We start from the raw sequence: 16,346 nt of genomic DNA, 5'->3' as shown, positions 1-16,346 counted from the left end.
AAGAAATCAACTGTGGGAGCAATTATTAGGAAATGGAAGACATACAAGACCACCGATAAACTCCCTCGATCTGGGGCTCCACGCAAGATCTCACCCTGTGGGGTCAAAATAATCACAAGAACAGTGAGCAAAAATCCCAGCAATGTTGAACTGTAATGGATGTGTTAAAAACAATAGGAGATAAAAGGGTGCAATTTCCAGAAAAAAAAATCTAAGCCATAAACCTAAAGGATCAGGAACTCTGAAATAATCCCATCCCATGGCCCTACTCTCTTAATAATAATAAAAACATGTAAACCCCACAGATTCCCCAGATATGTGTTTAATCTGTGATAGGGTAACGGCCGTTGTTGGTGGAAGAAGGTGAGGACCAAGGTGCAGCATGGTATGTGTCCATATTTATTAAATGAACACGGAAATAACAAAACTAACAAAGAGCATGACCGAAAACAGTTCTGGCTGGTGCAGACACACAACAGAAAACAGAAAATAATCACCCATGAAACACAATAGAAAACAGGCTCCTAAATATGGTTCTCAATCAGGGACAACGATTGACAGCTGCCTCTGATTGAGAACCATACCAGGCCAAACACAGAAATAGCAAATAATAGAAAATCTAACATAGACAACCCACCCAACTCACGCCCTGACCATACTAAAACAAAGACATAACAAAATAACTAAGGTCAGAACGTGACAGATAGAGACCTTGGGATAAAGGTGAGATAAAGGTAAATTAGTTTGTTCTAGATCCAGCCATGGGACGATTCTTTTATTGAGAGAATGGTCGGGTATCTGGAACATAATTAGAAATTATTTGTAGACTGCAAATTGACCGCAAAAAGCTGAAACAAATATAATATTTGAGCAAAACAAAATCATTTAAAATCTTGCTTACATTTCTATACAATCACTTGTCTGGTTCGAAATATATAAATGTATTGATTTATACAAACATGGCCTGTACGAATTACAATGACTAATACCTGCAATTGAGTTGCAATTTATCAGTTGATGATTAAAAAAATTCAGCTGCAAATTACCCTGAAAGGTGGCACTTGATGTCCAGAAGAATGTCAATTTGGTCACGAACCCATGATCTGTCACTTTAAATGTGCAGCTTACTGGCAATTCCAGAACAACTACGTTAACCCGAGTCCGTGACGTCACTAACTTTTACCAGCAGCTCTGTGTTGAGGAGATGAGAGGACGGAATGAGAGTGTGTTGATGTGATATCGCCGAAGACCATTTTACCGGACAGCCTGATAAGGATCGTGTTGTTAGGTAAGTGAGTTGATATTTTTCATGCATCTTTGGCTAACACTTTTCAACAGTTTTGTGTTCGGATGCTTAGTCGCATCATGTTTGTTTAACCTTTTTGTTGTTTACTGTTCAAAACACTTTCGCGCAGCCTAGTGAAGAATAATGATTAACTTCTTGCAAGTGCAACATGTCTACATTTATTTTAGGCCATTCTATGTTGACCACATCCACGGTTTGCACGGTTATGTTGTCAAGAAACTTTGCACCGCGTGTGGACAGACAGGTTATTATGCTTCAACACGGATGCGGGGATCGTCAAGTGCAAGTAGAATTGAAAGTTTGAATACTGGGAGACATAACGTCACGAGAAGGCAGCATTGCCAATTTGTTAATTGGAATTATGTGCCACAACTGCATGCATATAAATCAAGACACCAGCTCAGTGTTTCAGTTGTTTTTTATTTTCATTGCTGCAGTTTATAGAGACCAGTTATAACAGTGTTATTACATGGTCATTTTCACTCTGATATACTGCTTAAAAGCATTTGTTTATCGGTTTTTCAGACTTTCAGATAACACACATGTCATTGCCATCCAAATTAAACATTCCACAGCTGATTAATAAAATATTATTGCTGTTACTACTAGTCTACTACTACCGTTACTAGGACCCGTTTTCAATAATGGTGATATTTCTGTTTGCAGATGTCCCGATAATAATCACTCAGCAAGCTTTATTTTTCACACTGTTCACTATGGTGCCTTCACTTCACAAGCCTATTGCTACTTGCTGGTCAATGCGTTGGACAATTTCCTCCATGGGGAAGTATTTTGTCATATAATTGGATCACTCATCCAGTGGTTGGACAGTGTAGAGATTGCACAAATACTTTGGGCACTGCAGTTTTCACCTTAGAGCAAAAGAGGAGGTCTGAATGGAAATGACATGCAGTCATTTTCCTCTCAGATAGAACAGGTTTTGGCTTTTATTGTCAGATTTAACTCTGTCCACTAGACTAGAGGACATGTGGTTAGCGTAAGCATGTCTTTGTTGGCATATTTCACATGGTACTGTTGGATGCTGTCTGTGTCCTATTCACCTGCCATGTCTCATACATCATTCTACATCTACATTCTATTGATGTAGATTTTGATCACTGAAATAGTATTGTACTGTCTCTGTGGTCGTTTGATGAATTGATTGACTGGTTTATTAGGAAATATCTCCAACTCCCAAACAGTGTGTGCTACACATTGCCCATTACCTGAGAAACAAGGATATCTACAGCATATAGCCTACCATATCTGGGAAAACAATGTTTCCATTGTGATGAACTTGTTTTGGGAAAGTGCTACCGACTATTTCCCAAGCCTTGTTACTGTTCTAAGATCTCAGAAGATGCTTTTGTTCATCTCATCACGTTCCATTTTGTTAACACACATTTTAGTCAGTCTTAATGCCATGTGTGATGCCTTTAGGCTTTTATTGTACACAGTAAATTCAGAATTAAATTAAGTTCAAAATATAAGCAAGGCGACAAAAACCCCAATCTTATTCAGCTAAAACTCCCTGAACTGACATGTAGGCTACAGTGTGTCACCGCAGCATGGTTTTGCTGGGTTTAGGAACGTTCCACTGAATTATACCGTTCTGATTAATGCTGAGCTCTGTGAAGGATGCACTTGAAACAAGTCAAGCGCTGTCAGTCAGTTGTGTGTTGTTGTCTGCAATGGCACTTGTTTGAAGTGCAGTAGAGGGATGATAATCACAGTGATTTAGGTTGACACAGGTTTGGTAGAGTTATTCAACAGTTGAGTGTGCAGATTTGATCATAGGCGTATAGGTTAACTCAAAGTTGTCCTTTTCATTCTCTTGCTTCCTAGATCTTAGTCTTGACTAGCCTAAATGTTTTTTGGTAATTTGATACATCCCATTTTTTTCTGATGTTTTAAATGTTAGAGAATGCTGTGTCTGGCAATAATTGTCTCTAATTTCATTTTAGACAGTGACTAATTGATACGTTTTTAGGGTTGGGCCGTATCCAGATTTGCATATCGTCATACAGTCTTACTGTCATATCGGGATATACGGTATTACCGTCTTAGTATACAAGGGGACACCAAAAAACGCAGAAAAAGCCTAATGGGAGGCTATTACCAGAATGCTAACAAAATTAGCACAAGTAATAGTGAATTTCCATGATAGCTGCTAGGGTTGCAAAATTCCGTGAACTTTCAATAAATTCCCTGGTTTTCCTGAAATCCCGGTTGGATGAAACCTGGCATCAGGAGGACATAAGCAGGAAATCTGGAATCTTCCAAACAGGATTTCTGGAAAGGATTTATTGAAAGTTCCCAGAATTGTGCAACCCTAGTAGCTGCTACCTAAATATGTAAATTAATTGCAAAGACAGGCTATCCAGCTCATAAAGTTGAACATAAGTATCCAGACCCCTTGACATTTTCCACATTTTCTTACGTTACAGCTTTATTTTAAAATAGCTATATAAAAAAATCCCCCTCATCAATCTACACACAATATCCTATATTGACAAATCAAACTGCTTTTTAGATTTTTTTGCAAATGTATAAAAATACGAGAACTGAAATATCTCATTTACATAAGTATTCAGACCCGTTAGCTACAAACCCTGTAGCTACTGATGGGTTCTGACTTCTAAACTTGAAATATTGTTACACGGAACCCAAACCGGCTGCGCGCGTGCGCCACCGTGTAATGTGTAGAGGGAGGGAGGAGACTTCACCTAAAATGAGGTATATATACTTGTGCTGGTGGGAACATGTCTTTGTCTGTTCAGCTGTCTGACCCATTGGGTGAATAAACTTGGTTTGAGCTTTTCATAGTTGTCTGTCAGTTTTTACCCTGTTGTTTAGAACCTAACTCTACAAATATTCAAATGTATTGAAAAACTTCAAAGAAATAGTTTCAACAGTATTGATGGTATTGACAAACCATCCCGTGGCTATTTCCAAATACCCTGGTATACAGTATATATGGTATACTGCCCAAGCCTAATAGTTTTGGTACTTACATGCTGACCAGACTGCACAAGTTGATTTTGTCCACCCACACCAGACGCGATCAGGACACGCAGGTTGAAATATCAAAACGAACTCTGAACCAATTATATTAATTTGGGGACAGGTCAAAAAGCATTAATAATTTATGGCAAATTAGCTAGATAGCTTGCTGTTTCTAGCTAATTTGTCCTGGGATATAAACATTTGGTTTTTATTTTACCTGAAATGCACAAGGTCCTCTTCTCCGACAATTAATCCACAGATAAATGGTAAACCAAGTTTGTTTCTAGTAATCTCTTCTCCTTCAGGCTTCTTATTCTTCTTTGTACTTTATATGGAGGTTGGCAACCAACTTTAAGGTGCATTACCACAACCAACTGGACTGGAGTGTGACCTCAGTTCATCTTTCAATCACCCGCGAGGGTATATGCTGCTAAAAACCAATGAGGAGATGGGAGAGGCAGGACTTGCAGTGCGTCGAGCATCACAAGTAGAACCAAATTCTATTTTAGCGCCTGGCTACACAGACGCTCGTTGACACTTGCTAGCAGCTTGGGTGCAATGATTGCAAAATAAATTGACACATACCTGTTTTTCAACACTTGCGCACACGATACCAGCGGTGTGGTCAGCATGTTAGCCATTGTGTCAAGGTTGAGCATTTCCATTGGCCCGACTTTATATCAACAACAGTATTCTCCTCGGTGAACTCAGCATTCTCGTTCAGTTCAGTTCATTCTCGTTCAGACACTTCATGTGTCTGTCTGAGTCAGAGACCATACTCAGAGTGACTGATAACATCATTACTATCAGCTGATGCTGCCTATTTTTCACTGTCACTGAGATCTCCATCACTCCGTTAATCTTCAAACAGCTTGCCTGGGAGCTGCTTCTCTAGCACTTACTGCTGCATTCTATTGAATTTGGACTTCGATGCCAGATTTAGTATCACGATACTGTATATCCTGAAACGATACCACAACAAAAAAAGGTGTATCATCCACAGTCACAGATTGGCACTTGATCCAGACAGATAAACTCAGCTACTGCTCTGTTCAATCGTTGTTCAATATCATTACATTTAACATTGTTATGTAAACAATTTTGAGACTGTGTAACTGTAATTCAAGATGTAGACTAGGTCTATTCACAAAATAGGTGAATGCATATTATTCAATAGAAGTGTGTGCATGCATTGAGTTATTGAGCTTGTTTGAGTTGATTTCATGGTGCTACAGATGACATTTAGGAATTATTCCCTTCCATTTAGGAATTATTTATTGGCTGCTAGAAGAACATATTAAATATTTCATTATTTTTTATTTCATTCATCAACAACATTTACATAGGAGAAGCAATCTCTTATTTTCTAAACATTTTTGCTCTCTCTTTAAGAAAGTAATGACTCATTTGCTAGGCAGAATGTGGCTGTGGGATATGACTTTGTGGCTATGGAATTTAGTGGAAACCAGTCAGGAGACAAAGAAGTGAATGCGTTTTTGTTGGCGAAGGAGACAAAGTGAATGAATAATTTTTGGTGACAATCAGCTTTCAAATCAGCATATTTTGCATATATTACCATGGAAAGTTAGCCTACATTTAAAGCTGTACACTACCGGTGTCATCTTCCATTGTAAAAGTCTTCTATCCCGTACGGACATTATTTTGCAAACAGTAACGAACAGTTTCAACATTCCTACATGCCATGTTGCATCCTTCAAGTGTGTTAACTTCTGTGCAGCGTGAATGGGTAGCTAACAATGTAGCCCAGACAGCTCTAGCAATGAGTAAGTAAGTGGAGCAGGCACTTTGCTCTTCACGCTATAAAGTGGCTGCACTGATACAGACTTGATCCTCTCAATCACATGAGACACATTTGACAGAAGTACCAAACGTAACCAAAATTCTAGTACCAAACTTTAAAAAAAAGTTTTGGTATAGCGTGTAACACTACTATTCATCAGAATTTACTTTTGGCCTCATCCTTATCACAGGAAAACAACCAATTAGGCAAAAGGTAATGGTCAATCAATGGAGAACCTGTGCATATCTCTCACACATGCTAATAATTAATATCATGTCTATGTGCAAGCTACATGATAATGACATTTCAATGTCTGAATTGTCTGTCCTCTAATGCAGCACATAGTGTGGCAGGAGTGAGTCACCGAAGCCGAGGTAATTTTTATTTTTGTCTTGCCTGACTTGGAAATTGACTACCTTAAATGTCAAAGCTTTGAATTTCACAGACGCAATGAGTTAATAAATCTTCTCTGCACTTATTACACATCTCAATTAATTATAGCCCCTTGCAAATGAGATGGTGGAAAGTAATTAGGTCCTGTTGTAGTCCCCCTTCGGTGCGTGCAAAGTATTTGTCTTAATTTTTTCAGGCAGACGGGTATTGTTGTTATTGAATAAAGGCTTTTCAAGCTGTGATGGGACCCTTTGTTAGTCACACAATGTGTCAAACTGGAAATATATTTGGAACACCCGAGCTACAGAATTAAAAGGCCTACAGTATAAAAGAAAATGTAAATACTGCTCAACTCCCAGGCACACATTAGAATGTATTTTAACATTCAATTGGCATTTTCTGTGTTTTTCTACTTCTGTGCATTTCCATGTAAAAGGACCCATGGGCACTAACATGTAAAGTTCATATGAACATGTCAAACTTTCAAATGAAAGCTATGAGTCTATAATTTTGAGAAATTAAAGCATAAACACTACCGGTCAAAAGTTTTAGAACACCTACTTAGAACACAAGGGTTTGTCTTTATTTTGCCTATTTTCTACATTGTAGAATAATACTGAAGACATCAACACTATGAAATAACACACATGGAATCATGTAGTAACAAATAAGTGTTAAACAAATCCAAATATATTTTATATTTGAGATTCTTCAAATAGCCACCCTTTGCCTTGATGACAGCTTTGCACACTCTTGGCATTCTCTCAACCAGCTTCACCTGGAATGCTTTTCCAACAGTCTTGAAGGAGTTCCCACATACAGTTGATGTCGGAGGTTTACATACACTTAGGTTGGAGTATTAAAACTTTCTTTTCAACCACTCCACAAATGTCTTGTTAACAAATCTACTTTGTGCATGACAACAAGTCATTTTTCCAACAATTGTTTACAGACAGATTATTTCACTTATAATTAACTTTGTTACAATTCCAGTGGGTCAGAAGTTTACATACACTAAGTTGACTGTGCCTTTAATCAGCTTGGAAAATTCCAGAAAATGATAGGCTAAGTGACATCATTTGAGTCAATTGGAGGTGTACCTGTGGATGTATTTCAAGGCCTACCTTCAAACTCAGTGCCTCTTTGCTTGACATCATGGGAAAATCAAAAGAAATCAGCCAAGACCTCAGAAAAACAAATGTAGACCTCCACAAGTCTGGTTCATCCTTGGGAGCAATTTCCAAATGCCTGAAGGTACCACGTTCATTTGTACAAAGAAGATTCGTTCTGTCTCCTAGAGATGAGCGTACTTTGGTGCGAAAAGTGCAAATCAATCACAGAACAACAGCAAAGGACCTTGTGAAGATCCCGGAGGAAATGGGTGCAAAAGTATCTTCATCCACAGTAAAATGAGTCCTATATCGACAAAACCTGGAAGGCTGCTCAGCAAGGAAGAAGCCACCGCTTCAATCCACGCCATAAAGAAGCCAGACTACGGTTTGCATGGGGACAAAGAACGTACTTTTTGTAGAAATGTCCTCTCGTCTGATGGAACAAAAATATAACTGTTTGGCCATAATGACCATCGTTATGTTTGGAGGAAAAAGGGGGAGGCCTGCAAGCCGAAGAACATCATCCCAACCGTTACGCACGGGGTGACAGCATCATGTTGTGGGGGTGCTTTACTGCAGGAGGGACTGGTACCCTTCACAAAATAGATGGCTTCATGAGGGAGGAAAATTATGTGGATATATTGAAGCAACATCTCAAGACATCAGTCAGAAAGTTAAAGCTTGGTTGCAAATGGGTCTACCAAATGGACAATGACCCCAACCATACTTTCAAAGTTGTGGCAAATGGCTTAAGGACAACAAAGTCAAGGTATTGGAGTGGAGATCACATATCCCTGACCTCCATCCTATAGAACATTTGTGCGCAGAACTGAAAGTGTGTGCGAGCAAGGAGCCCTGCAAACCTGACTCAGTTACACAAGCTCTGTCAGGAGGAATGGGCCAAAATTCACCCAATTTATTGTGGGAAGCTTGTGGAAGGCTACCCAAAACATTTGACCCAAGTTAAACAATTTAAAGGCAGTCCTGCCAAATACTAATTGAGTGTATGTAAACATCTGACCCACTTGGAATGTGATGAAAGAAATAAAAGCTGAAATAAATCATTCTCTCTACTATTATTCTGACATTTCACATTCTTAAAATAAAGTGGTGATCCTAACTGACCTAAGACAGGGAATTTTTACTAGGATTAAATGTCAGGAATTGTGAAAAACTGAGTTTAAATGTATTTGGCTAAGGTGTATGTAAACTTCTGACTTCAACTGTATGCTGAGCTGTATGCTGAGCAACTGTATGCTGACTCATCCCAAACCATCTCAATTTGGTTGAGATCGGGGGATTGTGGAGGCCATGTCATCTGATGCAGCACTCCATCACTCTCCTTCTTGATAAAATAGCCGTTACACATCCTGGAGGTGTGTTGGGTCATTGTCCTGTTGAAAAACAAATGATAGTCTCACTAAACCCAAACCAGATGGGATGTCGTATCGCTGCAGATTGCTGTGGTAGCCATGCTGGTTAAGTGTGAATTCTAAGTAAATCACCCCCACACCATCACACCTCCAGTTTTACGGTGGGAAATACACATGCAGATATCATCCGTTCACCCACACTGAGTCTCACAAAGACATGGCGGTTGTAACCTAAAATCTACAATTTGGACTCCAGACCAAAGGACACATTTCCACCGGTCTAATGTCCATTGCTTGTGTTTCTTGGCCCAAACAAGTCTATTCTTCTTATTGGTGTCCTTTAGTAGTGGTTTCTTTGCAGCAATTTGACCATGGAGGCCTGATTCACAGTCTCCTCTAAACAGTTGATGTTGAGATGTGTCTGTTACTTGAACACTGTGAAGCATTTATTTGGGCTGCATTTTCTGAGGCTGGTAACTCTATTGAACTTATCCTCTGCAGCAGAGGTAACTCTGGTATTCCATTCCTGTGGCGGTCCTCATGAGAGCCAGGTTCATCATAGCGCTGGCTGGTTTTTGTGACTGTACTTGAAGAAACTTTTAAAATTCTTGAAATGTTCCTTATTGACTGACCTTCATGTCTTAACATTTATTTTGTTACTACATGATTCCATACTGTATGTGTTATTTCATAGTTTTGATGTTTTCAGTATTACTCTACAATGTAGAAAATAGTAACATTTTGAAAAAAACCTGTGAATGAGTAGATGTTCCAAAATGTTTAACCTGTAGTGTACACTGAATAAACATCCAACAATTTCAACATTTTTACAGAGTTACAGTTGATATAAGGAAATCAGTCAATTGAAATAAATGCATTAAGGCCTAATGTATGGATTCACATGACTGGGAATATATATATGCATATGTTAGTCACAAATACCTGAAAAAACATCTGGTCTGACCACGATTTGCCTCATGCAGCGGCACATCTCCTTCACATAGAATTGATCAGGCTGTTAATTGTGGCCTGGGTAATGCTGTCCCAGTCCTCTTCAATGGCTGTGCGAAGTTGCTGGATATTGGCGGGAACTGGAACACACTGTTGTACACGTGGATCCAGAGCATCCCAAACATGTCAAATGAGTATGCCGGCAATGGAAGAACTGGGACATTTCCAGCTTCCAGGACTTGTGTACAGATCTTTGTGACAAGGGGCTGTGCATTATCATGCTGAAACATAAGGTGATGGCGGTGGATGAATAGCACAACAATGGGCCTGAAGTTGGTTACGACTCCGAATTACAGTCAGGTCAAGACCCTGGTGAGGACGACGAGCACGCAGATGAGCTTCTCTGAGATGGTTTCTGACAGTTTGTGTAGAAATTCTTCGGTTGTGCAAACCCACAGTTTCACCAACTGTCCGGGTGGCTGGTCTCAGACAATCCTTCAGGTGAAGAAGCCGGATGTGGAGGTCCTGGGTTGGTGTGGTTATACGTGGTCGGTTGTGAGGCCTAAAACAACGTTGAATGTGTCTTATGGTAGAGAAATTAACATGAAATTCTCTGGCAACATCTCTGGTGGACATTCCTGCAGTCAGCATGCCAATTGCCCGCTACCTCAACTTGAGACATCTGTGGAATTGTGTTGTGTGACAAAACTGCACATTTTAGAGCTGCCTTTTATTTTCCTCAGCAAAAAGTGCATCTGTGTAATAATCATGTTGTTTAATCAGCTTCTTGATATGCCACACTTGTCAGGTGAATAGATTATCTTGGCAAAGGAGAAATGCTCACTAACACGGATGTAAACAAATTTGTGCACGCAATTTGAGAGACATTTGCTTTTTGTGCCTGTGGAACATTTTGGAGATCTTTTATTTCAGTCCCTGAAACATGGGACCATCACTATACATATTGTGTTTAATTTTTGTTTAGTGTATATGGATTCTTCAACCATTTTCCATCCCAAAAATGTTGAATAAGTAAAGCCTTAGTTTTCTTGTCAAACAGATGGAAAATGGGTATTTTGCTAGAAAATGTATTCGCACAGTAATGTTGAAGTATACACCCAGGCCAACTAATATCAACACTTTTATATTTAGTTTTGGATACATTATTTGCCTTCTTTACGTTTAAGAAACGTTGAATGTGCCTTGTAAATCCATTACCAAACACCCACATATCTTTAAGATATTTTTTAATTTCTCTCCTTCATGAGGAGGGAGGATAATGAAAGTTCACAGAAGTAACAAGAAAAGGTAGACCTACCGACTAGTTATAGTGTTTTTACTGATAACAAGTTTGTTTATGAATTACTAAGTGATTAAACTTGTAATTCTATTACCAAATCGTTTTACAGAACGCTTAACGTAATTACTGAAAAATCACTAACAGGGTTACTGCAATTGAATTGGCTACAATGGGAAATTGTCACAAACCTGAGCTGTATTCCGCCATAACAAAACAGGAAAACGCTCATCCAGAGGCTGCGGTGCTAGTGGCCGGGGACTTTAATGCAGGGAAATCAGTTTTATCTCATTTCTATCAGCATGTTAAATGTGCAACCAGAGAGGAAAGATTCTAGACCACCTTTACTCCACACACAGAGACACGTACAAAGCTCTCTCTCTCGCCCTCCAAATCTGAATATAACTCTATCCTCCTAATTCCTGTTTACGAGCAAAAATTAAAGCAGGAAGCACCAGTGACTCGGTCTATAAAAAAAGTGGTCAGATGAAGCAGATGCTAAACTACAGGATTGTTTTGGTAGCACAGACTGGAATATGTATGCTTCCAATGGCATTGAGGAGTACACCACATCAGTAACTGTACATCGAGGATGTCGTCCCTACAGTGACTGTACGTACTGTACATACCCCAACCACAAGCCATGAGCTAAAGGGTAGAGCTTCCACTTTCAAGGAGCGGGACTCTAACCCGGAAGCTTATAGGAAATCCCGCTATGCCCTAAGACAGACCATAAAACAGGGAAAGTGTCAATACAGGACTAAGTTCAAATCGTACTACACCGGCTCCAATGCTCTTCGGATGTGGCAGGGCTTGCAAACTATTACAGACTACAAAGGGAAGCACAGCCGCGAGCTGCCCAGTGACACGAGCCTACCAGACGAGCTAAATAACTTCAATGCTCGCTTTGAGGCAAGTGACACTGAAACATGCAAGAGAGCATCAGCTGTTCTGGATCACGCTCTCCACAGCCAATGTGAGCAACACCAACATTCACAAGGCCGCTGGGCCAGACGGATTACCAGGACGTGTACTCCGAGCATGCGCTGACCAACTGGCAAGTGTCTTCACTGACATTTTCAACCTCTCTCTGTCTGAGTCTGTAATACCAACATGTTTCAATCAGACCTCCATAGTCCCTGTGCCCAAGAACACTAAGGTAACCTACCTAAATGACTACCGACCCGTAACACTCACGTCTGCAGCCATGAAATCTTTTGAAAGGCTGGTCATGGCTCACATCAACACCATTATCCCAGAAACCCTAGACCCACTCCAGTTTGCATACCGCACTAACAGATCCACAGATAATGCAATCTCCATTGCACACCACACTGCCTTTTCACACCTGGACAAAAGGAACACCTATGTGAGAATGCTAATTCATTGACTACGGCTCAGTGTTTAAGACCATGGTGCCCTCAAAGCTCATCACTAAGCTAAGGACCCTGGGACTAAACACCTCCCTCTGCAACTGGATCCTGGACTTTCTGATGGGCCGCCCCCAGGTGGTAAGGGTAAGTAACAACACATCCGCCACACTGATCCTCAACACGGAGGTCCCTCAGGGGTATGTTCTCAGTTCCCTGCTGTTTTCCCTGTTCACTCATGACTGCACGGCCAGACACGACTCCAACACCATTATTAAGTTTGCTGATAACACAACAGTGATAGGCCTGATCACCGACAACGATGAGACCGCCTATAGGGAGGAGGTCAGAGACCTGACAGTGTGGTGCAAGGACAACAACCTCTCCCTCAACGTGATCAAGACAAATGAGATGATTGTGGACTACAGGAAAAGGAGGACCTAGCACGCCCCTATTTTCATTGACCGGGCTGTAGTGGAGCAGGTTGAGAGCTTCAAGTTACTTGGCGTCTACATCACCAACAAACTAACATGGTCCACGCACACCAAGACAGTCGTGAAGAGGGCACGACAAAACCTTGTCCCCCTCAGGAGACTGAAAATATTTGGCATGGGTCCTCAGATCCTTAAAAGGTTTTACAGCTGCACCATCGAGAGCATCCTGACGGGTTGCATCACTGCCTGGTATGGCAACTGCTCGTCCTCCGACTGCAAGGCACTAAAGAGGGTAGTGCGTATGGCCCAGTACATCACCGGAACCAAGTCTCATGCCATCCAGGACCTCTATACCAGGCGGTGACAGGGGAAAGCCCTGGAGCTTCAAGTCTCGGTCCAAGAGGGTTCTAAACAGCTTCTACCCCCAAGCCGAAAGACTCCTGAACAGCTAATCAAATGGCTACCCAGACTATTTGCATTGCCCCCCCCCCCCCCCTCAACGCTGCTTATTATCTTATCTTTGCATAGCCACTTTAATAACTGTACCTACACGTACATAATTAACTAATTAATTATGTCATTAACTAATTAATCGGTGTCAAAGTAACTAATTACCTTGACACCGGTGCCCCCCGCACTTTGACACATTGACTCTGTACCAGTACCCCCTGTATATAGCCCCACTATTGTTATTTACTGCTGCCCTTTCATTATTTGTTATTCTCATCCCTTACTTTTTTGGGGGATTTTCTTAAACCTGCATTGTTAACCTCTCTAGGGTAGGCTGGACGCTAGCGTCCCACCTGGCCAACCTCCAGTGAGATTGCAGAGCGCCAAATTCAAATACAGAAATACTCATTATAAAAATTCAGAAAAGATACAACTATTTGACATAGGTTTAAAGATGAACTTCTTGTGAATCCAACCACGGTGTCAGATTAAAAAAATGCTTTACGGCGAAAGCATACCGTACAATTATTTGAGAACATAGCCCAGCAGACAAATCATTACAAACAGTAACCAGCCAAGTAGAAGAGTTACACAAGTCAAAAAGAGAGATAAAAGGAATCACTTACCTTTGATGATCTTCATATGTTTGCACTCAGAAGACATTCATTTATTCAATAAATGTTCCTTTTGTTTGATGAAGTCTCTCTTTATATGCGGAAACCTCCGTTTTGTTTGCGCGTTTTTTCTTCAGTAATCCACAAGCTCAAGCGCAGTCACAACAGGCAGACAAAGAGATCTAAATTATATCTGTAAAGTTCATAGAAACATGTCAAACAATGTTTATATTCAAGCCTCAGGTTGTTTTTAGCCCAAATAATCGATAATATTTCAACCGGACAATAACGTTGTCAATATAAAAGGTAAAGAAGAAAAGGCACCCTCCCGGTCGCGCGCATGAAAAAGCTCTGTGACACGGCAGGGTCCACTTATTCAGACTGCTCTTACACACTCATTTTTCAGAATACAAGCCTGAAACAATTTCTAAAGACTGTTGACATCTAGTGGAAGGCATAGGAACTGCATAGGAACTGCACTTTGAGTCCTAAGCCAATGCCAGCAGCATACCACTGCTGGCTTGCTTCTGAAGCTAAGCAGGGTTGGTCCTGGATGGGAGACCAGATCCTGCTGGAAGTGGTGTTGGAGGGCCAGTAGGAGACACTCTTTCCTCTGGTCTAAAATGTTTGCCCCATGGCAGTGATTGGGGACACTGCCCTGTGTAGGGTGCTGTCTTTCGGATGGGACGTTAAATGGGTGTCCTGACTCTCTGAGGTCATTAAAGATCCCATGGCACTTATCGTAAGAGTAGAGGTGTTAACCCCAGTATCCTGGCTAAATTCCCAATCTGGTCCTCAAACCATCACGGTCACCTAATAATCCCCAGTTTACAATTGGCTCATTCATCCCCCTCCTCTTCCCTGTAACTATTCCCCAGGTTGTTGCTGCAAATGAGAACGTGTTCTCAGTCAACTTACCTGGTAAAATAACGAATAAATAAAATGGATACTCTAATGGCATTGAATAGAAAACTACAACAACAAAAAAAATCCTACTTCCTGAATGGATTTTTCTCAGGTTTTCGCCTGCCAAAACAGTTCTGTTATACTCACAGACATTATTTTAACAGTTTTGGAAACTTTAGGGTGTTTTCTATCCAAATCTATCCTATCTTTGGTGCTTGAGTAGGATGCAGTTTAATTTGGGCATGCATTTCATCCAAAATTCCAAATGCTGCCCCCTACCCTAGAGAAGTTAAAGGCTTGTAATTAAGCATTTCACTATACGGTCTACATCTGTTGTATTTGGCGCATGTGACAAATGCATTTTTGTATGGTACAGATCAGAGACCCATGATGTAATTCTTGTTCCGTAATTCTGTTACCGGATGTATATTCTTTTTACTTACTGTATTTCAATTACCAGAAGATACTTTTTTCAAAGTCAAGGTGTCATGTCAGAGCTGACACCCCAATCTTTCTGCAGACATCTTTGAAGCTTAATTCAGAGGAGATATTTAACTGAGTTTATGGAAAATGTCACAAAAAACAGGAAGATTTTACAAAAATTCTGTTATGAAACGGCATCTGCACAATTCAAATCAATTGTTCAAATAAATCGTTCTGAATAGATTTGTGTGCAAAGATGTATACACACCCTGGATTGATGATGCTATGTATTGGCCAAGGAAAGGCTTTGAAGCCAATATTGGCACTCCCCAGAAGAAGCAGTCCTCCATAGGAATGAATGGAATTCTACAGTATTTCAGTTAAATGTTCCAAGTACAACATTACAGGTATTAACAGTGCATTCGGAAAGTATTCAGACCTCTTACACATTTTGTTACGTTACAGCCTTATTCTTAATAGGATAAAAAAAAATCCCCTTATCAATCTACACACAATACCCCATATTGACAAAGCAAAAACAGGGTTTTAGAAATGTTTTCAAATGTATTAAAAATCATAAACTGATATCACATTTACATAAGTTTTCAGACCCTTTACTCAGTACTTTGTTGATGCACCTTTGGCAGCAATTACCACCTTGAGTCTTCTTGGGTATGATGCTACAAGCTTGGCACACCTGTATTTGGGGAGTTTCTCCCATTCTTCTCTGCAGATCCTCTAAAGTTCTGTCAGGTAAGATGGGGAGCGTAGCTGCACAGCTATTTTCAGGTCTCTCCTGAGATTTTTGATTGGGTTCAAGTCCGGGGTCTGGCTGGGCCACTCAAGGAAATTTAGAGACTTGTCCCAAAGCCACTCCTGCGTTGTCTTGGCTGTGTGCTTAGGGTTGTTG

General features: G+C 40.5%; 1 protein-coding gene across 2 annotated transcripts in view; it reads left to right on the top strand.

Moving 5' to 3' along the window:
* The first annotated feature begins 1,201 nt into the window (after positions 1–1,201).
* The window catches only part of gulp1a (GULP PTB domain containing engulfment adaptor 1a), a 156,671-nt gene continuing 141,526 nt past the window's right edge, over positions 1,202–16,346 (top strand). The window contains exon 1 of one of the 2 annotated variants that reach the window (XM_029636239.2): positions 1,202–1,288. The gene's annotated coding sequence lies outside the window, so the exon portion shown is untranslated. The remainder of the gene's footprint in view (positions 1,289–16,346) is intronic. The other variant, XM_065012589.1, reaches the window with a different exon arrangement.

This window comes from Oncorhynchus nerka, linkage group LG1 (genome assembly GCF_034236695.1).
Source record: "Oncorhynchus nerka isolate Pitt River linkage group LG1, Oner_Uvic_2.0, whole genome shotgun sequence".
In the NCBI taxonomy this organism is placed as follows: Eukaryota; Metazoa; Chordata; class Actinopteri; order Salmoniformes; family Salmonidae; genus Oncorhynchus; species Oncorhynchus nerka.
Note: the sequence above shows the minus strand (reverse complement) of the source record. Positions and strands in the feature narration are given on the sequence as shown.